This window comes from Gracilinanus agilis, chromosome 1, assembly GCF_016433145.1.
Source record: "Gracilinanus agilis isolate LMUSP501 chromosome 1, AgileGrace, whole genome shotgun sequence".
Lineage (NCBI taxonomy): Eukaryota > Metazoa > Chordata > Mammalia > Didelphimorphia > Didelphidae > Gracilinanus > Gracilinanus agilis.
Window position 1 is genome coordinate 283,387,753 of NC_058130.1, and position 18,830 is coordinate 283,406,582.

Sequence of the window (18,830 nt, forward strand, 5' to 3'; positions counted from 1 at the left end):
TCTCCTCATTGCCTATTTTGATACCTTCAATTTCTTTTTCTTCTCTAATTGCTACTGCTAGTGTTTCTAGTACAATGTTAAATAATAGAGGCGATAGTGGGCATTCTTGTTTCATGCTTGATCTTATTGGGAAGGCTTCTAATTTATCCCCATTACATACGATGCTTGTTGATGGTTTTAGATATATACTGTTTATTATTTTTAGGAAAGGTCCTTCTATTCCTATACTTTCTAGTGTTTTCAGTAGGAATGGATGTTGTATTTTGTCAAAGGCTTTTTCAGCATTGAGATAATCATGTGGTTTTTGTTGGTTTGTTTGTTGATATGGTCAATTATGTGAATGGTGTTCCTGATGTTGAACCATCCTTGCATTCCTGGTATAAATCCCACCTGATCATAATGAATAACCCTCGTGATCACATGCTGGTGTCTCTTTGCTAGAATTCTATTTAAGATTTTTGCATCTATGTTCATTAAGGAAATTGGTCTGTAATTTTCTTTCTCTGTTTTTTATCTACCTAGCTTTGGGATCAGTACCATATTTGTATCATAAAAGGAATTTGGTAGAACTCCTTCTTTCCTTATTATGTCAAATAGTTTGTCTAGTATTGGAATTAGTTGTTCTTTGAAGTTTTGATAGAATTCACTTGTGAATCCATCTGGTCCTAGAGATTTTTTCTTAGGGAGTTCTTTGATGGCTTGTTCAATTTCTATTTCTGATATGGGATTATTTAGGTATTCTATTTCTTCTGCTGTTAATCTAGGCAATTTATATTTGTGTAGATATTCATCCATATCTCCTAAATTGTTATATTTGTTGCCATATAATTGCACAAAATAGTTTTTAATGATTGCCTTGATTTACTCTTCATTAGAGGTGAGGTCTCCCTTTTCATCTTTGATACTGTCAATTTGGTTTTCTTCTTTCCTTTTTTTATTAGATTGACCAGTACTTTATCTATTTTATCTATTTTTTAAAAATACTAGCTTCTAGTCTTTTTTATTAATTCAATAGTTCTTTTGCTTTCAATTTTTATTAATTTCTCCCTTAATTTTTAGTATTTCTAATTTAGTTTTGATCTGTGGATTTTTAATTTGCCCACTTTCTAGTTTTTTTAAGTTGCATGCCCAATTAATCTCTGCCTTCCCTAATTTGTGAATATATGCACTCAACGATATAAATTTCCCCCGAGTACTGCCTTAGCTGCATCCAACAGAGTTTGGTAGGATGTTTCATCATTGACATTTTCTTCAATGAAATTATTGATTGTTTCTATGATTTCTTCTTTAACTGGTTTTGGAAAATCATATTATTTAATTTCTAATTAATTTTTGATTTGCCTGTCCAGGTGCCCTTACTAATTATTATTTTTATTGCATTATGATCTGAGAAGGTTACATTTATTATTTCTGCTCTTTTGCATTTGTTTGCCATGTTTCTATGCCCTAGCATATGGTCAGTCTTTGTGAGTGTTCTACGTTTATCTGAAAAGAAGGTGTATTCTTTTTTGTCCCTATTTATTTTTCTCCACATGTCTATTAAATCTAATTTTTCTAGATTTTCATTTACCTCTTTTATCTCTTCCTTATTTATTTTTTGGTTTGATTTATCTAAATATGAAAGAGGAATATTTAGATCTCCCACTAGTATGATTTTACTATCTATTTCCTTCTCGAGCTCTGCCAGTTTCTCCTTTAGGCATTTGGATGCTATACTATTTGGTGCATACATGTTGAGCACTGTTATTTCCTCATTGTCTATCCTACCTATTATTTATCCTTCCCTATCTCTTTTAACCAAATCTATTTTTACTTTGACTCTGTCAGAGATCATGATCGCCACTCCTGCCTTCTTTTTCTCATGTGAAGCCCAAAAGATTTGCTCCAGCACCTTAAACCTGTGAATGTCCATCCGCCTCATATGTGTATCTTGTAGACAACATATTTTTTTGGTTTCTTTTCATATTGGCTTTTGGTTTCTACTCCACTCTGCTATTTGCTTCTCTTTTTGAGGCGAATTCATCCCATTCACATTCAGAGTTATAATTATCACTTGTGTATTCTCCAACATTTTGGTATCTTCTCCTAGTTATACCCCTTCTTCTTACACTGTTACCTTTTAAACCAGTACTTTGTTTTAGACCAGTCCTTCTTGTCCCCTCCCTTGATTTACTTCCCTTTCCACCCCCTCCCTTATTATTCTCCTCTTTTTATTTTTTAAGGCCTAATGAATTCCCTCCCTCCTTTTTTCCCCTCCCTTTTTTTGACCTCCCCACTCACCTGCTCCCCTTGGTTGATCCCTTCTGACTTTCTCAGTAGGGTTAGATAGAATTCTATATCCCAATTGATATAGCTACTCTTCCCTCTCAGGGTTAATTCTGCTGAGAGTAAGGTTTAAATATTACCTCAATGCTCTCTTCCTCTCCTTTTTATAATAGTATTCATCCCCTCCCCTTCCCATGCTCTCTTTGTGTGTAATAGAATATCCTATTTTTCTCATTCAGTCAAGTTTCTCTTGATGCCATCTACTATTCATCCCCCCCGTTTTTCCCCACTCATCTCATTTTCGACCATTAATGCCCCAACCTCTCCCTATGAATAATTCTTCTAATTACTATAATAGTGAATACAGTTTTTGAAAATTACACATAACATTTCTCTATATAGGACTACAAATAATTTGATCTTATTAAGGCCATTAAAGGGGTAAAGTTAAGAATAAGAATTTTCTTTCTTTCCCCTCTGTTTCTTATTTACCTGTTCATGTTTCTCTTGTTTTTTGTGGTTGGATATTGAACTTTCCATTTAATCCTGGTCTTTTCTGTGCAAATACTTGGAAATCTTCTATCTTTTTGAATGTCCATACTTTTTCAGTTTTGATGGGTAGGTGATCCTTGGTTGTAGACCCAGTTCTCTTTCCTTTCTGAATATCATATTCCAAGCCTTGGAGTCTCTTAGTGTGGAGGCTGCCAGGTCCTGTGTGATCCTGATTGGTGCCCCTTGATATCTGAATTGTCTCTTTCTGGCTTCTTGTAATATTTTTTTCTTTTACTTGGAAGCTCTTGAATTTGGCTATTATATTTCTGTAGGTTGTCTTTTCAGGGTCTAGTGTAGAGGGTGATCTATGGATCCTTTCAATGTCTATATTGCCCTCTTGTTGTAGAACTTCAGGGCAGTTTTGCTGAATAATTTCTTTTAGTATGGAGTCCAGATTTCTATTAATTTCTGGTTTTTCAGGAAGACCAATGATTCTCAAATTGTGTCTTCTAGCCCTGTTTTCTTGATCTGTCAATTTCTCATTGAGATATTTCATCTTTCCTTCTATTTTATCAGTCTTTTGACTTTGCTTTATTTGTTCTTTCTGTCTTGAGAGATCATTGGCTTCTAATTGCCCAATTCTAGCCTTTAGAGACTGGTTTTCCTTTTCAATCTGGCCTATCTGGTTCTTGAAGTCTTCAAGTTCTTCTAGTTGGTTATTTCTGGTCTTCAGTTTGCTTATCAATTCATTTGATTTCTGAGCCTCACTTTCCAATTGCAAAATTCTGTCTTTTAAACTGTTATTTTCTTGCCAGATATCTTCCATCTTTCTCATAATCTCAGATTTGAACTCTTCAAGATCTTGTGACCCGTTTTCATTTTGGGGGGAAGGTTTGGATGTCTTTAATTGTTTTTCCTCCTCTGTTTTCTCAGTTTTTTCTGTGCAGAAGTTATTAAATGTTTGAGCTTTTTTTTGGTCTTCTTGTTTATTTCTTGATTGGCCTTGATTGGCATCATTATGTTTTATCTGCCAGAAGACTGAGTAAGGCAATCTGATTCTCTTTGTATGGAGTTAGGGAGCAGTTTTTTGCCTGAGGCTACTTTGTGTGTCTCTTGGCTTCTCTGGGGACCCTCCTGGGGTCTCTGGTTTAGCTGTTTTCAGGGTCGAGCCCCTATGGTCCTAGCCAGCTGCCCAGAGCCCGGAGCTTGGCCCACGCTTGCTCCTCCACCTGAGATTTTCCCCTGAGTCTGAGTGAGCTGGGTGCTGCTGCTGCCTCTCTCAACCCCACTCCCATGTCCAAGGTCTGTGTTTTCCAGACACCTGGGATCTCTGGTCTTGCTGCTCTCAGGGGCAAGCTCCTAATAGTGCCAGCTAGCTGCCTAGGGTCTAGATTTTGTGCCCCCACTGGCTCTAACTCTGGAGTGCAACCTCTAACTCTGGTACTGTGGGTGGGATAGGGGAGGGTTGATCCATTTGCATTTTGATGGGAGCTATTTCCCCCCCATATAGCATGGAAATGCCCAAATCCCACGTACCTTTGATATTTTGCCCTATTGTGGGGTCCCTTCTTTCATCTGGATTTTGTTTTCTTGTCCTTTAGATGTATGCTATATTGGTTGGTAAGGAGAGAAAGTGGCCCAGCTTCTACTCAGCCACCCTCTTAACCTGGAAGTCTAGACCCAAATCTTCTCCTAATCTGGTTACTGCCTCCCAACCCCCTGGTGACTCACTTTTACTACCGGCATCTTAATATCCATCACATTATCCTTATTACAATATCTTGAGTTAATTTAACAAATGTAGCTCCCCAAGGGTCTTTCCTAAGTATGAAACTCATTGGTATTTGTCAATGACACACAAAATAGTTTCTTTTTTGAGCTAACAGATAGAATAAAATAAGTGTTAGGCACCTTGGAGAACTGGATTCACCAAACTTGACAACCTGAAAAACAGGCCTGCTGCCAGCTGAGTGAAATTTACTAGAGACCAACAGAGAATAATTAATTTGGATGTGAAAAGAAAATGACACAAATTCAAGAGAAGGCAACAGCAATTTTTTTTGTTTTGTTTTTTTTAAACCCTTACCTTCCGTCTTGGAGTCAATACTGTGTATTGGCTCCAAGGCAGAAGAGCGGTAAGGGTAGGCAATGGGGGTCAAGTGACTTGCCCAGGGTCACACAGCTGGAAAGTGTCTGAGGCCAGATTTGAACCTAGGACCTCCCGTCTCTAGGCCTGGTTCTCAATCCACTGAGCTACCCAGCTGCCCCCTTGGCAACAGTAGTTTTGCATAAATATGACAGAAAAAAATGTAAATCATAGTGTTTCAATAAGTGAAATCTGAGAACTAAGCATTGGAACCTGGAAGAAAGGGTCTCTGAATCAGATCTCTATATTCAAGCATTCTTCAGACCATCTTCTCTTCAACTATGCAAATCTTATGTAATAAAAGATACAGCCATCATAAAGCCCTTCCCCATCAGTGAAGTCCACAATGATTTTTCTTCTTCCTGACTTCCCATTGCATATTTTCTAAGAATTATATTCTTTGTCATACTATTCTTTGTGTGTAGTTTCCTGACAGACTGTAAAATTTTTGGCAAACAGAAACCCTTTTCAAATTTCTCACACCATAGTTCAAGGAAGGAGTACATTGCATCCAGCTTGAACTGGATCTCAAATTGATCGTTAAAATTTTCAGTATGAGCATTTATACTATGGAAGTTGGCAAATCCCACAAACCAGGGCTTAGTTTATTATTTTGTAATTTGTCTAAGAATGTAATGGAAGAAATGTTAAAAATTTTAGACTAAACTTAAAAGTATGCCATGTGTATATTTTTTTCTTGGAGGGTACATTTACTAGAACATACCTGGTGCTGTTTACAGAGTAGATGCTCAATATGTATTAAGTTGAATTTGAGTAGCTTGTTCAGTCACCCAAAGAATGATGTGAAAAAAATTAGGAAAAATTCAAGTTTTGGAGAAATTAGAAAAAATTGTCAGAATCAGTTGTTATTGCTATTATCAGAAGTATATTTTTCAGTCATTATTTAATCATGTTGGACTCTTCCTAATTCTAGTCAGGATTTTATTGGGAAAGCTTCTGGGGTGGTTTTCCATTTCCTTCTCCAGTTTATTTTACAGTTAAGGAAACTGAGGCAAACAGCGTTAAGTGACTTTCCTGGAGTCATACAGCTAGTAAGTTTCTGAGGTAAGATTTGAACTCACATCTTCCTGACTCCAAGCCTGGCACTCTACCTAGCAAGAGAATACCTTTTGTAAAATATACAAATAATGGAAGGAAATCTATTGTACTTAGATGTTCCACAACCCCTTCAAACTGAAAATTTCCCAAATCCAAATTCATTATCACCATATTTGTACCCCACCTCAAAAAACAATACAAACCCAAACAAATCATTCTTTCTAGCCTTCCCAAACTCCCTAATACATCAACCAGCATTTTCTCAGAATTAAAACTTTATTTATTCTTTATATTAAATTTAATTAGTTAGCTACAATTGATTCTTCTTTTGAAATGTCACATCAGTGTTCTATTAACTCTGATAAGAGAATGTCCCAAAGAATATAAGAAAACTATTGTCTTTTGAAACCAAAGAATTGGATTCAAATCTTGGCTCTGCTACTCTGTGGACCTTAGGTACTTTATATTACATGTCACTTAATCTCTTTGGATCTCAGTTTACTTTTCCTTTCAATTCTCAAAAGAACCTTTCTTTTTTTTTTTTAAACCCTTGTACTTCGGTGTATTGTCTCATAGGTGGAAGATTGGTAAGGGTGAGCAATGGGGGTCAAGTGACTTGCCCAGGGTCACACAGCTGGGAAGTGGCTGAGGCCGGGTTTGAACCTAGGACCTCCTGTCTCTAGGCCTGACTCTCACTCCACTGAGCTACCCAGCTGCCCCCTCAAAAGAACCTTTCTAATCCAGGTCCTTATCACTTCATTCCTATATCATGGCAGGACCATTTCATCACTTTGCCATAGAATTGTACATAGAATAAATATTACACCATATCATTTCCCACTCAAAAACTTTCAGTGGCACCACATAAATAAAATCCAAATCTTTGCATTCAAAGCCGACTCCATACAATCATCATGTCATTTACCCATTTCTTTTCTTCTATACCACTATGTGCTCATGTGTACTTTTGGAGGGACTTATCTTTGCATGAGCCATAAGTTTCAATGTCAATTCAATAGTCAAGAATCTCTTTGACTATTGAATTAACATCCTTTTCTTTAAAGACCAACTCAGAATGCTACTTCCTAATGACATTATCACTGGAATGCTACTTCTCAAATACTTGATCATTTCAAATGATAACAACTTTCCCCTTCTGAACTCTTAAGAACCTTTAATTTGGATCTTTAATGTATTCATTATATAATATTGTGTCCATCAAGACTCTGAGCTCATATAGACCCAGGTCTGATCCTTGAAATCTGACCTTAATCAAGTTTCTGTTTCTTTCTTTGAGTCATTACTACTAGCCTGAGTTAAAACCAAAGAGATCCCTAAAACAAAGCTTAAGTATGGGTTGTGTCTAGATCGCTCCAAATATGGGTAACAATGTTCTCTCTTACAAAGGTACTTTATGTACCATATGGCCATTATATAGCTATTAAGTATAGGGACATTTTTATTTCACCCATCACAGAAAATGCATGAGAAAAGAACTCATAAGTTCCCATGAACAAATGCATGACATTCTTAAATGTTTAGTGACTTCTCTAGCCTGGAAGAACAGAGCAGAGAAAATACTAGAAAAGTGGATAAATGAAGCATATCATAGTTCAATCACAGTCTATGAGTGGGAAAGGGTGGTTCCTCTAACAAGAGTACAGGCTCTCTACTCTAGCTTTAAAAGCATGAGGCAACCCCAATAACTAGAAACAAAATTGGAGGAGTTTCCTGTGTCCTCTCAAGAACAAAGATGAACATTTACCTCCATAGGAAAATTTGGGAAGTCATCAAGTTGATCTGGTTCTGCTACTTACTCTAATGGCATATATTATGGTTACCTGTACTGGCATCTTACCATATCACATCCCATGGAATATAAACAGTAGTACTGATTTTATTTCAGCTATCACTGCATATTCAGGAGTTAGGCAGGATTGCCCAGTAAGCCCAAATGCTTCTATTTACATTAGGATGAAGATCGAAGATGACTACCTGAATGAAGACAGGCAGCCCATCTCCCAATTCCATCAAAAATCTAAAAATCATACCAACATGAATAATGACCAACAAATATAATTGGAAATTATAGCTAGTTCTTACACCCCAGAACTACATTAAAGGCCAGGCAGAAATCCATGGGCAATAGTAAAAAAGGCCACCAGAAAAGCCAGTGTCAGTTCAGGTGAAACCAGATAGCAATTTCTTAGAGCAACCAGAGCCTACAAGATCTATGCATCATGTGGTAGTGAGGAGTGGAAGTGATCAAGAGTACCAGCAACAAGTAAGCTCTCAAATAATCCATATACCATGTAGGTGGGAGTCCTTAGCATGCTATACCAAGATGCTGAAGAGAGTCCTTATGATCTATGAACACCAAAGATCTATGGGTATCTGGTAGCCTAGTGCAGGAACTCACTATGTGAATTCATATAGATAAGACTCAGCAGAGCTGATCATTACATCCAAAGCCATAGCAGGAGGAAGATTCTGACTCTTACAAAAAAGCTCTAATTCAGGCTGGAAAGATGAGTAAATAAAAGATAGTACAGACTACTATAAAGAACATTAGAAGATACAGAACAATATGAAGGATTATAATAGATCCAAAAATAGATCCAACCCAGAAGGAGAAAACCCCACAATAACTGTAAGCAGAGACTCAGAGGGACAAAAATGCTTTCCTTACAAGGACTCTTACATACATAGAAGAAATGAAGCAAGAGATAATAAATGACATAAAAGCTTAAGAGTAAAAAAATTAGGAGAACAAATAGCTTAATAAAATAATAAATCTTGCCCAAGGAACACCCTAATCGAAATTGGGTTAGACAAAACAAAAATCAATGATCTCATGACATAGGAAGAAATATTAGAACAAAATCAAAAGATTTTTAAAAATAGGAAAAACAACTGACCTGAGAAAAAGAGGTTAGGGAAAACTAATTTAAAAATCATTGGACTCCCTGAAAATTGTGATTTTAATATCCTTGATATTATATTTAAAGAAATAATAAATGAAAATTGTCTAAATCTGTTAGTCTCAGAAAGCAAAGTTAGAAATATTACATTGATCACCTCTTAAAAGAAACCTCAAAATGTACATGTATGTTCCCCCAAAACTCTAAAACATCCATGTCAAAAGAAAAATATTTCAGTCATCCAGAGAGATGAAATTCAAGTAACAAGAAACCACATTTGAGATCACACAAGACCTGGAAACTTGTATGATACAAACCAGAAGAGATCCTGGCATGCAATATTTTAAAAAGCAAAAGATTTGAGCTTACAACTAAGAATAACTTATCCAGCAAAGCTAAGTATAATCCTATGATAAAAAAAATGCATTTCTATTTAAATAGAGGACTTAAAAGCACTTCTGATGAAAAGACCAGAGCTAAAGAGTATCTTTAAAATGCAAACATAAAATTCAAAAAAACTTTGAAAGGTAAATATTTTCAAATAAATTTTATAGCTATCTTTTCTTTTTACACATCAGAATTTCTCTCAGTATTCTCCTGTGCTTTTTCCAGAGAGCTACCCCATATGATGAATAATATTTTTAGAGGAAAAATTGGAGGAAGAGAAGAGAAATGTCAGCAAATCAAATATAAAAATATGGAAATATATGCAGTTTTTCACAATTGTGTACCTCCTGCCTCTGCAAAGGAGTGGGATGGGAATGTATTCTCATATATCTTCTTTGTAGCCATATTTGTTCTTTATAATTTTACAACATTCTTTTTTTGTTGTTTTGTGGTTGTTTATTCCATTTACATGGTTGTGGTCATGCACTTTTTTATTGATTCTACATTCTGCATCAGAATATGTATTTCTATCCTCAATATTTGTAATATTTATCATTCCTTACTGAGCAGTATTATACATTATATTCATGTACTATAATTTGTTCAGCACGTCCCAGGTCTTTGCTACTACCAAAAATGATGCATATAGGGTCTTTCTTTTTTTACCAATCTCCTCCTGCAGTATATGCCTTGTAACAGAGTCTCCTAGTCAAAGAAGTAAAGGAAAAGTAGCTAGATGTCTAAGTGGATAGAGAACCAAGCCTGGAGGCGGATAAGTCCTGGGTCCAAATGTGGTCTCAGACACTTCCTAGCTCTCTGAACCTGGGTAAGTAATTTAACCTCAATTGCCTAGCCCTTACCACTCTTCTGCTTTGTAACCTTAGAGAGAAGGTAAAGATTAAAAAAAAAAAGGTATAAAGGTTTTAGTCACTTGATTTTTTACTATCACCAAATGGTTTTGATAATTGCTACTTTATAACATAGTTTGAAACTGGGAAAAATGTTTATAACAAAATTCTCTGACAAAGGTTTAATTTCCCAAATATACAAGGAACTAAGTCAAATTTACAAAAAAAAAATCAAGCCATTCCCCAATCAACAAATGATCAAGGGATATATATGACTAGGCAGTTTTCACATGAAGAAATCAAAATAATCAATAATCACATGAAAAAGTATTCTAAATCCCTCCTGATTAGAGAAATGCAAATCAAAACAATGCTGAGGTAAGACCTCACCCCTAACAAATTGGCCAATATGGCAGCAAAGAAAAGTGTTGTTGGAGGGGATGTGGCAAAATTGGGACACTAATACTCTGATGGAGTTGTGAATTAATCCAACCATTCTGGAGGGTAATTTGGAATCATGTGCAAAGGGCTTTAAAAGAATTCCTGCCCTTTGATCCAGACTGATCCATACACTGCTGGTATAAAACTAACTTAAAATGAATGATATTTTGTGTGAGTGGTGATTTGCTGTAATTTGTTTGACAGGATTTTGTTTCAAATATTTGAACAGATATTCATCAATGATATTGACCCAGAATTCTCTCTTTATTTTATCATTTCCTGGTTTGAGTGTTAGGTTTATGTTTGTCTTATTAAAAAAGGTTTGAAAGTATGTTTCCTTTCTCAGTTATTCAGAATAATAGGTATACTGTTGCTACAAATTGTTCTTTAAACGTTTGATAGATTCTTCTGTGAATCAGTCTGTGAGACATTATTCACAAAATTCCTCATTTTGGTAAGTTCTTTTAAACAGTTTGTTCTGTTTCCTTTTATGTGATTAGATTACTTAAAGTTTCTATTTGATAATGTTAGTTTAGACATTTTACATTTTTTAAACATATTCCTCTCTTACTTTTGTGTTCTAAAAATTATTTTATTTATTTTTGTTTCATTCATTATTTTTAAAATTTTGGTCTTCTGCTTTCTTTAATCCAGTTGGCTATAAGTTTGTCAATTTTGTTTAATCTTCTTAAAAGAACCAGTTTAGACTTTTGTTTATTATTTCTACAGTTTGTTTTCTAATTTACCTAGTTCTTTCATTTTCCATATCTCCTCTTCTGTGGATTATGTTTTAAATTTTTATTTAGAATATTTTTCCCAAGGTTACATGATTCATGATCGTTTCTCCCCTGCCCAACCCCTTCCAGACTGAATGGTAACAAACTGAGATGCAGCATATGCCCTTGGCATTGACTATAACAATGTTCTTGTGTCCATCTTTTCTTCTGTTTGAATATCTTCCTTGTTAACTTATCTCTTTATACTCAAAGTTTTTTAACTGTTTTCTTCCTCCAGAGATCTTCGGAGATTTCAATCTTTTGCATTCTCCTATCAATCATTTTATAATTCCTTTCCTTTGTGGGGATTCTCCTGAGGGTGGGACTTCATAGATGTTTCAACCTCTTTTCATACTAAGAAATTCACTTTTTCCCTGTCTCATTTTCTTTTTGTGTTCTTCTATGAATATTGTAAAAAAAATTTAGTGTTTAAGTACCAAATTTTAAAAAGTTATATAATGGAAGTAATACAGCCCAGAGAAGAATGGGTATAACCTACATAAAAAGTAGACAAACATTATGGCTAGTACAAATGATCTTGCCAAAGGGGCAGATCCTCCATATATGGAATGGGTGGTATATCAGTTTAATGATCATGTATGTCATATTTATATAATAGTAAAAAAATTTTAAATGTTTCATTCCTACATAATTTAAAATATAAGATGAATCTGTCTCAGAGGACAGAGGAAAATATTTATGTTTACTTGATTATTCTCACTGCTAAATTAGCCAGTTATGCCATAGCTCAATAGTAGTCAATTCAGATTTTGTTATGATAAGTCCAAACTGGCTTCTTGGCACTGTTATTCTTCCAAGTGTCACATTATGTTTAATGAATTATGTGATATCCAAGGGTGCTTTAACCCTCTTGGATAGAATTATTAGAAATTCAGACCAAAATGGCATATCTTTTCTAGAGAACTAGTGCAGAAACATCATACCTCCACAATAAGATGGGTGTGATTAACTTACCATTGAATGTAGTCTCCAACATTATAGATGGTTTGTGGGAGGAGAATATTAACACCAGTAGATTTGGGTCATCTCACACTAACTTCTTTGAGAAACAATTGAAACACAATCTATTGTCAGTTAAGCTTGCTTAATGGCCCAATAAAGGGCAATTTTATAATCAAAACAGCAAATTTATCTAATGTTTGACTGTGCCTTCATGTAAAAAGATATCATTAAGGTTTAACAGATATTAATTGGTCATCTGAAGGAGTGGAATGCTCATTAAAACTAATGACCAGCAGGCAAAAACTTGTTTAAGCCCAACCAAAGAAAAGTACATGAAATATTTACTGCTAGCTTAGCCTCAAGGTTTGTGTTATTGTTTGCTTTGTTTTTTTTTTAATGAAGAGAATACGTTTATTCATTTTGCTAGATGATAATTCATGCAGACTCTTGATTTTGTAATGAAGACTTCCATGTGGCAAAACTCTGCCCCACTACGTGGCCTGTGTGGCTTGAAAGGGAAGCAGAATAAATATCTCTAATCTCTTTTCCCCCTAACCTTCTTCAAGGGAGACTTCAATTCCTTTAGGAGGGGAAGCAAGAAGTGAGGGCCAAAAAGCTCTACTCTACTCTTCTCAGAGAGAGGGAGTACTGGGCTAGAATTATGATTTTCTGATTAAATAACAATATTTAATATTGTTAGGCTAGGAGATATGATCAGGTTTAAGCTAATGTCTAATCATGTTCTCTTATTCAGAGGAAGGAGGACCCCAAGCTTTATATCTAAGGCTTGACCTCTCTCCCAGCAAATACCAGTTACATAATGAACACACATACAACAATTAGCCAAGAAACACATTTATCCAAATCATAAGAAAGCAGAAATCAAAGGTGCATAGGAGAATATTTATCAGAAAATAAAGAGTAACAGAGTTCTCTCTCAGGGGAGTGAGGAGGGAACTCAGTTTAGCCAAGAAAATTCTAAATTTCACCCAAAGGGAAATTTCCTGAAGTCTCTAATGTAGCAGAGCCTGAAGCAACTAGAAGAAGGTTGGGGAAAAAACTCAAGAAGATTGAATTCTCCACTTTCACAAGCTTTTACATCTTTCCTTGTGTGAAGACACAGGGCAGGGCATTCATCTCCATCATCAAGGAGAAATTTTCATATCAATAGGCTCTGGGACTGAATTTACACTTTAAATGGTGCGTAACAACTTTAATATTTCATAATCTCAACCGTGCCTTCACTGGACACAAGATGATTCTTTTATACCACTCTGATCAATTCATGATCTCACCAGAACAGCTTTTCCAAATCTTTTAAGACCTCCTCAAATCATTCATGGCTTCCCTTTTCCTCATCTTTTCAGTTGAGAACCTTGCCTGATATTTCACTGAAAAAATTGAAGTCCTTTCATGAGTACTCCTTCTCCTCTCTTCATCTTGCACCATTATTTTCTTCTTCACCTTTTATCTCACATGAAAAGGTGACTCCTCCTTACCAAGGCAAATCCCTCTACATGGAAAATGATTCCATTTCATACAGTCTTCTCCAATAGAATGCCCCCTATATCATCCCCACTCTGACTAGTTTTCAGTCTCATACTACCTACTGTTGCTTCCCTACTGACTACAAGCACACCTATGTCTCCTTGATCCTTAAAAGACCTTCACTCATCCTGTCTCTCTCCTGACTTTTGTGGCTACACTCCTTGAGAAGGACATCTGTAAAAGTTTCTTCACTCCTATCTTCTCTCTCTCTCCTTAACTTAATTTCTGGAGTCTAGCTCCCAATCTTATCATTCAACTGAAATTGCTTTCTCCAAAGTTACCAATATCTTAATTGCCATATTTAATGGCCTTTTCTCAATACTCATACTTGTTGATCTCTCTGCATTTGTTATTGCCAATCACCTCCTTTTCTGCCCTCACCTGCTTCTCCTCCTATATCCCTGACTGCTGTTTCTCAATATAATCACTAACTGTGAGGCCTGTTTCTTTCTCCTTTTTTCTTTCTTTCTCCTTATTTCACTTGGTAAAATCAGCTCAGCAGCTCCATGTATTTAATAACCATATCTATGCAGATGATTCTCAGATCTACTTGTTCAGTACTACCCTCTCTGCTGAATTTCACTCTCACTTATTCAACTGCCAGTTATTGAACATCTCAAACAGGTTGTCCTATAGATATCCTAAATTCAGAATATCCAAAATTGAACTCACTATCTTTCTCCAAAAACCTTCTTCTTCTTAACTTCCCTGTTACTGTTAAGGGCACCATCATCTTCCAAGTCACCCAGGCCTACAACCTAAGTTATCATCCTTGACTACTCTCTCTCACCATATATCTTATATCCAGTCAATTGCCAAATCCTACCAACTTTAGCTTTATAACATCTCTTCTCTCCTTTGAAACTGCCACCAAATTGTGCACTGATCTAACCATTCTGGAGGGTAATTTGGAGTTATGCTCAAAGGGCTATAAAAGATGAATACTCTTTGATTCAGTAATAGCACTGAAATCTATATCCTAAAGAGATTTTTTAAATAAGAAAGGACCTGTTTGTATAAAAATATTTATAGCTGCTCCCTTTGTGGTGGTAAAGAATTGGAAACTAAAGGAATGTCCCTCAATTGGGGAATGGCTGAAGAAAATGTCGTATATGATGGTAATAGAATACTATTGTGCTATATAAAGAATGATGAACAGGATGATTTCAGAAAGAACTTGAAATACCTATGTGAACTAATGCAGAGTGAAATAAGCAGAACCAGGAGAACACAATTCACAATATTTATATTATATACAATATTATTATACACAAAAACTGAAATATTGTGGAACAAATGTGATAGACTTCACTACTAACAGCAATACAATGATCCAGAACAATTCTGAGGGACTTATGAGAAGGAATACTATCCGGCTCCAGAGAAAGAACTTTTGGAGTAAGAATGTAGATGGAAGCATATGATTTATCACTTGTTTATTTGGGTACATGTTTGGGGGTTTTGGTTTTGTGGAATTATTCACTTATGGAAATAAATAGCATGGGAATTTTGGATGGTAATGCATGTATAACCCATATTGAATTGCTTGCCAGCTCCAGAAAGATGGAGGGGGAAAGGGAAGGAGATAATTTGAACTATGTAACTTCAAAAAACTCATGTGGAAGTTTGTTATTATAATAAAATATTTTAATAGAATGTAGCAAAAGACAAACTTAATACTGAAAGCAAAGGAAAAAAAAGAAACTACCATCACCTTCATACTTAATCACCTTCTGCCTGTACTATTACAATAGCCTTCTGTCTGGGCTCCCAGACTTAAATTTATCTATTCCTGTCTATCATCCACTCAAACTCTCAGTATTTTTCCCAAAGCTCTGTCAAAGTAAATTCCAGTAATTCTCAATTGCCTCTGGAATCAAATATAAAAAATGTTGAATGACTTTTAAGGCCCTTCGTAACTTGATCTCATTCCCAATATATCAGTTTTCTTATACCTGATTCCTGATCTGTAAATTGAGTCCCCAGTCTCTCTAACTTTTAGTTATACATCACCAATTTCCCATTGGACATTTCACATGCGGGGTTCTAGAGACATCCCAAAATCAATGTCTAAAAGATATCTGTTTCTTCATTTTCTCCTTTGTCTTTTTATTTCCTCAACTAGAATCTGAAGAGAAAGAACATTGAACATTTCTCCCTTTGCTCATATATTTGTCAGTTATTCTATATAGAAGCTAGATCTATTCTCTGCTTCTATTGATAACAAAAAGGAATAAGCTTAAATTGAAGCAGGTAGGATTTAGGTTAGACATTGAAAAGAAATTCTTCACTAAAATAATATCTCACATTCATACAGAATTTTAAATTCCTAAATGTTTTCCTATTCATTTCCTCAATTAATTATCACAATAGCCTCTGAGGATTGCAACTAGGTAGTACAGAGGATAGAGCACTGGACTTGGAGTCAGGAAGATCTGTATTCAAATCCAGGCTAAGATATTTATTCATTATGTATAAGGAATAAAAATTATGGTTGGGCTGAAAATTTAAGAGTTTTGGTCACCAGGAATTGATTATGCAATTCCAAATTAAGACTCAAGTCAAGACAACTTTTATGGTAGTTTATTTATAAATAGTAAGAGTGGAAGTAGGGAAATTGAGAGAGAGAGAAAGAGAGTTACTCTGGCCTGGTTGGAAGATCTGAACCAGGCAGGGCTTCAGAGGCCCCAGCAAAGTGGGGCACAGAGGTTAATTAAACAAGGCTTCTAGCCACTAGACCTCCAAGATGAGAGGCCTCTTTGGAGGCTAATACCTCCAGAAAAGCCAAAGAAAGGGAGTCAGCCTTTTGCTCACCCACGTGACAATCCAAAAGGAAGCAGTCTGAGGTCTCAAGCCTGGGCTCCTCCAAGGCCAAGTTCAAAGGACAAAATCCTCTCACAGGAAGTTAGCATCATATTTAAAATATAGTTCTTTGCGTCACTTCCTGGTCCACCCTCCAGTTCTACATGGACAAATGGCAGCTTAACCTTGCTTTAGACTGCCTAGGAGGCTGTCAGTTGTTTTTGATTCATCACTCACTAGCACATGAGGGTCATAGACCTCTCCCCTCACTAGTTGGGTGGGGTGTACATATTCCTTGTGGCTAAAGTCTAAAGAATAAATATGGGAGAGCTAATTCCATCTTCACATATGTGACCCTGAGCAGGTCACTTAATCTCTGTTTGTCTCAATTTCTTCATCATAAAATGAGGATGATAATAGCACCTACCTCCCAGAGTGATTGTAAAGATCAAATGAGATAACTGTAAAGTGTCTAGCACACAGTAAATGCTATACAAAATAGGTGGTGGTGATAGTAGTGTAGTAGTAGTAGAATAGGAGGAGGAGGAGCAGCAGCAACAGCAGTAGCAGCAGTAGTTGGGGATAATTGTCAGGTATTCATAATACACAAACTTAGCTGGGACCTCACTTTTGCTCTGAAAATTTTCTACCCTACCTCCTCTTATAAACTCCCTAATTCATTTCCTACAATGGGATATCTCAAAGCTTTTCTTCTTTCCTCTCTTCCAGTGCCACCAGCACTTGGTCTACTTTGCAGAGAAGAATTGTGGTCATCAGATGCTATTTCCTCCATTGTTCCCTTTCAATTTTCCTGTCTTTCAGTAATAGAAGTTTCTTTCTTCAATCTCTCTGACAGCTTAAGTCCCCCCACTCCTCAGTAAGGATGAGTATGTCCTTGATCTTATTCCCTACTGTCTCTTCTAGGAGCTTACTCCAACAGTTTTCTCCTCTCTCTCATGTGTAGAACCAAATAGTAGAACTGAGCAGAACTCAAATGTAGAACCAAGTTCCTTTGATTGATTTTGTTTGAAAGATTTTGAACTCAGTCTTTATCCTCTCTTAAGGCATACCCCTCTTAGCTCAGATTCACATCATGGGATCAGAGAATTAAGGAGCATTAGAGCTAAAAAAGCTCTAATGAGCTCTTAAAGAGCATGGAAAGCCATGGTTCTCTGAGACACTCCTCTAAATTCCCAGAGCAATTGTGGGTGAAAGCAATAGCTTCCTTGCTTCTCCGCATCTTGTTTATAGGAAGGTCTGCTCACCTTCAGCTGATAGCTCTCTCTTAAGATGGAAAGGTCTGGTTTGTCATTCAAAGTCTAGCTGTTTTAGTTTAGGTCAAGGCTAGCTTCCTGAGCATCCAGGATAGGAAAGCTGGGGGATTTCCATCCTGACCAACAGCTATTCATCTCTTTTGTCTATATCTGTTTGGCCAATTAAAATAAGACTATATTAACACAGAAGAATATAATGAAAGTTGAAAGGACCAATATATATAGTGTGTTTGTCTAATCTCAGAAAAAAATATTGGGGGTGGTAAGACTTGAACAGTGTCAATGTCAGAAGATATGCTCTTTTCTAAAGAATAAAAATTATTTAAAAACAAAACAAAACAAACAAAAAAAGAAGGTATGCTGCCTGCCCCTAAGGTGAGGAAAATGTAAAAGAAATTCAGTCTAATCCAGATAAGAATCAGTTTCTATGACCCTCTATGAAGATGAATGAAGAAAAGTATCTCATAGCTGTCCCTCTGAGGCTCTTTAAGTTTCCTCCTAAAGGTAAAAAACAGGTTTAAAAAATTATATATATATATATATATGTATATATATATATATATATATTTACATACAGCCTAAACAAAAATGTAATGAATATATCCCAGGCTACAGGTTAACTCTAAAAGACCATAAAGCAGAACCGTCAAGCATGAATCTTGTGGAATCTGAAGCTAAAAAAGCGTTTACCAGAAGCAATATAAGGAAGAAAGTGAACAAAGCTGCATGTGTCTGTATCCAAAGTGATGTGAAGATACAGAATGCACAGATATTCTGAACAATCATTGTATAAGAGATTAAAGAAAAAAACAAAAAACTTTTTTGGCCTTTTATTTCTTTTAAAAATATTTTATTTTTCCATTTTATGGTCTTTTAAAGAGTTTGTACTTGGAGGACAGAGAGACTAA

At 35.8% G+C, this 18,830-nt stretch overlaps 1 protein-coding gene across 1 annotated transcript in view; it reads left to right on the forward strand.

The window, feature by feature from the left end:
• Positions 1-18,830, forward strand: part of CCDC192 (coiled-coil domain containing 192) — a gene marked incomplete at its 5' end in the record, with an annotated part of 105,202 nt that overhangs the window by 34,725 nt on the left and 51,647 nt on the right. The gene's annotated exons all lie outside the window — the stretch shown is intronic.